The sequence below is a fragment of the Haliotis cracherodii genome, unplaced genomic scaffold (genome assembly GCF_022045235.1).
Source record: "Haliotis cracherodii isolate W230 unplaced genomic scaffold, xgHalCrac1.p SCAF_22, whole genome shotgun sequence".
In the NCBI taxonomy this organism is placed as follows: Eukaryota; Metazoa; Mollusca; class Gastropoda; order Lepetellida; family Haliotidae; genus Haliotis; species Haliotis cracherodii.
This window is the reverse complement of record NW_027266278.1, coordinates 11039352-11044726: the sequence shown is the minus strand read 5'-3', so window position 1 is coordinate 11044726 and position 5375 is coordinate 11039352. Positions and strand designations below refer to the sequence as shown.

Sequence of the window (5375 nt, the reverse complement as noted above, 5' to 3'; positions counted from 1 at the left end):
CTTGTGAAGCTACAGAGCTGGATGCTGATTGGATGTTCTTTTGTCTTAACCACCAGTTTTGTGTAGTTGACAGTGAAGAGGACTTCTATTGAACATTCTGATGATTAGTTTTGTGTGGTTGCAGCCAAGCAGATTCCTAGGATAGGATTCTGGCATGCCTATTGTCACACCTACTGTGACCCCTGGTCAATAGAGACCCTTAATTGGCATTCAATAGCGCTTTTTCACACTTTGTGCTGCAACTCCCTCATGCAACTGGAGAAGTGTTCAAAGTGGTGCTGAATATAAGGCACCACAACCCTCTCTATTTACATGGATTTCATTTTAGGGAACTTCAAATGCTTGAAACAGCAGTGACAGTGATCATGACGTTTAACATTTAACTGTTTATACTGCTGTCAGTGCTGTAGTTCCCTGCTTCTGAAGAATTAGTCATGTATACATGCCATGTAAGACAAGTGATGTTGGTTGAAGGTGACTTCATAGAATGCCTCGGTGGTGATGGGACACTGCTCATTGCTTCATCTTTATTTCAAGTAAATCAATGATGATGCAAGGTTCCCAGTTACTTGTGCATGGGTCTCCTGGCACAAAATTCTGTTAGTGCTACGATAATCATTAGCTACATACTTTTGATATAGGCTCCAGGTAGTATTAGTGCTGCAATCACTTTGTTGGACGGGACCCTGGAATTTTTATTTTATTTTTGCACTTTTTAGCCCTGCCTGCTGGATTATTTTTTTCCCAGTACACAGTGTCCGAAATAACAGCCCGTGGCTGGTAACTTTCCTGTTGGGTTGCTTGAGACTACTTGAGTATTCCGTTATGTTATTACTCCTTGTAGATTCTTTAGTAATTATTTGCATTATTTTAAATGAATCAAGATCATCACATGCGATTTGTGGCTTATTTGTTTAGCGATTGTTCAATATTTCTGATGTCTGAATGTGTGGGTCATCTGCCTGAGTATCTTGTTGGGTTTTAAAATTATTTCAAACACTGACTGTAATGAGGGTGGGTCATGCAAAAGAGTGGGTTCGGAGCATTGAGGGCATTGAGGAAGGTAGAATAGATTGAGCTGTACTGTAGAGAGTTGCTGTTCACTGTCAGCATCTGTTTGTTGTGGGAGAAAGAAAGGAGCCATGGTGTAGTCAGTGCAACAGCAGAACAAGGGAGATAACTCTTCAGTCCATGTAGTCAAATCATAGGCCCATCTGAAGGGTGAATCCTAGATATGTTAGGCTCTCTGTCCCTCCTCCCTTTTAAACTCACCTGCAGAAATGATTCTCAAGCTATGGTTTCTAAAACCTGTTCACAGAATTCCAACTTAACTTTAACCATAGACACTGTTGTTACTTCATTTGGAAAGCTACAGAGGTTTGTGGCTTTATTTTTCAAATGTCACATTTAATTGTCAATTTATTTTTTCTTCCCGAAAATTGCGAACATCAAAGGGAAGACTTTGTAAATTTTCTTCCACATCATCAAGACAATGATGAGGAATAATTACATGTATTGTCTGTAAAGTACATGAAGATTTCATTGAAAATGGACAGCAGTAGTGACTGTAGATAATTGGGCTTCCTGATAATGTCGCGTTCACTCATCATACCAAACGCCCCAGTTGGATTCCCCACATGGGTATAATGTGCAGACATTACTGGTCTCCCCGTAATATTACTGGAATATTACTAAAATCGCGTAAGACCACACCCACTCTCTACTGTGACAGCTTTCAGCTTTGGTTCCTTCAGCTAGACAACTATCAAATCCATTCGAAAAGCTGAGTCAAAATCCATTTGAGAATAGGTAGTTGTAGTTGTCAGAATTCTGGTGCACATGGGTCTCAGGTTGGCTTGTCTGTGCCTTATGAGTTCTGTTTGTGGAAATTACCTCCCCTTGATCTAACGAGACACCTGCCAACATGAAGTCGTACATGATGTGATTTAGTTATTATGATGTAGAGTGCTGTGTGTAGAGTGTGGTTTTCTCCCCAGCAAAGTGTCCCTCCTGTGATGGCCTTCAACATGGGATCCCTTGGCTTCCTCACTCCATTCCACTTCTGCAACTTCCAGGAACAAGTCACCAGTGTTTTACAAGGTAATTAAGATATGAAGACATAGTTTCTGAGTGGTAGGGAAACAGGTCACCAGTGTTTTAGAAGGTAATGAAGATATGGAGACATAGTTTCTGAGTGATAGGGAAACAGGTCACCAGTGTTTTACAAGGTAATTAAGATATTGAGACATAGTTTCTGAGTGATAGGGAAACAAGTCACCAGTGTTTTACAAGGTAATTAAGATATGTAGACATAGTTTCTGAGTGATATGGAAACATTAACCCAAATTGCTGAAATCTGACAGTACATATTGTTTTTAAGCATTCTCATATAACAAGGCAACATAGAAACTACTTACGTGTGAAGATGCACACAGTTGTCACCAGTCTACAATGTAGATATCGCTTGATCTCACACAAGGGATATCTCCTATGAAAGCCAGTCTGGGTGATAAATGATTATTTACAGGCCGCCATCATTTGGCTGCAATATTGCTGAGTGCGGTTTTCAACAACAAACAAACAAAAACAAACACAATGATACAGTGTTGATGGTGATGTTTCTGTTTCAGGTGCTGAATGAAGTAGTGATAGACAGAGGGCCTCCCCCATACTTGTGCAATATAGACCTATATATAGAGAGTCGACTTGTCATGTCAGTACAGAAAGGTGGTGAGTGAGAATTATGTTCATTATGACCACCTTGACCATAGTTGACAGTTGGACTCTTTCAGAACCCATGGCTTGACTGTTTGAATGTGTCCAAAACCAAACTCTGCACATCCTGTTTCAGGCTTGATCATCTCCACGCCGACGGGCAGCACTGCGTATGCGGTGGCAGCAGGGGCATCCATGATCCATCCCAACGTCCCCTGCATCCTCATCACACCCATCTGCAACGCACTCACTCTCATTCAGGCCCGTTGTCGTCCCAGCCGGCGTGGAAATCAAAGTGAGTAAAGTTATATGACTATTAGAAGGGTGATGGTCACCTGGAGGTATTGTGCAAACAGCCTGAAGTCTGTGTGAAGATCTGGTTAGGGCTTTGTGAAAGTCCTTGGATATAGTCTGGTGAAGTCTTCTGTTGGTCTTGTGTGAAGTGTAGTGATGGTCTGGCGAAGGTTTTGTGGAGGTCTGTTTATGGTTTTGTGAAGGTCTGGTGAAGTGTAGTGATGGTCTGGGGAAGTCTAGTTATGGCCAGTTGAAATCAACTGATGGTTTGGTGAGTCTAGTGATGGTCTTGTGATGGCTTTGTGAAGGGCTAGGGATGGTCTTGTGAAGTCTAGTGATGGTCTTGTGAAGTCTAGTGATGGTCTGGTAAGTCTGGTGATGGTCTGGTGAGGGTTTTGTTAAAGTCTGGTGAAGCCTAGTTATGGCCAGATGAAGTCTACTGATGGTTTGGTGAGTCTAGTGATGGTCTTGTGAGGGCTTTGTGAAGGCCTAGGGATGGTCTTGTGAAGTCTAGTGATGGTCTTGTGAGGGTTTTGTGGAAGTCTACTGATGGTCTTGTGAGGGCTTTGTGAAGGTCTAGTGATTGTCCTGTGATGGTTTTGTGAATGTCATAAGATTGTCTGCAGTTGCAGTCAATTGACCCAGCATTATGTCTGTGGTGAGGTCATACAGTGGTCTTTTAAATGTCCAAATGAAGCTCTTGTGATGTTCATTGACGCAGCATTATGTTCTCTGATCATATGTGTCGTTGCTGTCATATGAAGAAACACATCACACCAACACCTTCAGATAAAGGGGGATAACTCCAGCCCAGAAAGTTATACTGTGATGAGAATCGTAGGAAATTATCTCTTAAGGCTAGAAGTTTCTTATGACAAAATGTTTTCGAGAATGTTTCAATAGTGCACTGACATCGCACAAGGCTTTCAGTGATTATTCATTTACATTCTCAACTCCGTAGGGAGTGTTCTTCTGTGTGGATTGCAGTTACAAAATGGTCCACTGCAACTTGTCGTTATAGGCGACTGAATGGATCATGTGGTCAGGTTTCGTGACATGTTTTTTAGCTTTTCATCAAACCCTAATGGCATAATATCAACCTTGATTATAACAGACCCCTGTCATAGAGCTGGAATATGGTAAAGAAACAAAACAAGTTGCAAATGTGAAAGTGAAATACAGTAATTGTCAGATGTAACTTGTCTTTAGAAATATCTTTATCTTCTTGTAAGTGTGAACCTCCACATGCTTGTGTAGCGTATGTGTTTGCTTGTTCAGATCATGGTGTCTCCGGATGCGCGGAACATTGCCTGGGTGTCCTTTGATGGCCGGAACAGACAGGAAATACAGCAAGGAGACACGTGAGTAGAGGTTTAGATGTTGTCTATCGTGGGTTTCACTTTGTTTTAAAGTATGACCTGTAACAATGTGGAATGTTTAGTTGAAAGAACATTTATGAGTATTATCGATTAACTGTACCTCATTTGCCGGCTATGTATAACCACAGCGATGTACCCGATTCCCTCGGTGTGTAAACTGTCTAACCATGTATAACCATGTATACTATAACTTACTGCCCCTCACTTCCAGGCTACGTATCACCACGGGGATGTACTCGATTCCCTTGGTCTGTACACTGTATTACCATGTATACTATAACTTACTGTCCCTCACTTCCAGGCTGCGTATCACCACGGCGATGTACCCAGTTCCCTCGGTGTGTGCCAAGGACCAAATAGACGATTGGTTTGATGGTCTCGCTGACTGTCTCCACTGGAACGTACGGCGGCAACAGAAGACGTTACCTTCATTACCCAGCACCACCAGCCTGGACTCCGTTATCTTGGACCCTGACAGTAACTGACCAAGGTGTATGTGTAACGAGCCTACAAGTAAATTCTAGCAGGAAATATACGTCATAAATGTGCTTTTATAGGCCCTGACTCACTGACCAGGACACCGTGAGATTGGTGTCGTGTCAACTGTGTTCACTGCTGAAGATCATCTGAACTGTATAACTGACCACGTCAAGTGCAAGGTCAAGGCTGTGATTAACAAGACACCATGATTAGACAGCTTCTATGTACCTCCAGATTCATAAATGGTTATTTGGATTTGGCAGGAGGTGAAGATGTGTGAGATCAAGACTATCTAGGTGTGCAGGTGTCTGTGTGCACATCTGTCTGACTGTCTGGTATCTAAGTGTCAAGATGTGCTGGTATCTAGGTGTCCAGATGTCCTGGTATCTAGGCGTCCAGGTGTCTGTGTGCACATCTGTCTGAATGTCTGGTATCTAAGTGTCAAGATGTGCTGGTATCTAGGCGTCAAGGTGTTTGTGTGCACATCTGTCTGAATGTCTGGTATCT

General features: G+C 42.4%; 1 pseudogene; it reads left to right on the top strand.

Annotated features, from left to right (window-relative positions):
• Window positions 1–461: 461 nt before the first annotated feature.
• Window positions 462–4956, top strand: LOC139471480 (NAD kinase-like; annotated as a pseudogene).
• The last annotated feature ends 419 nt before the right edge of the window (window positions 4957–5375 follow it).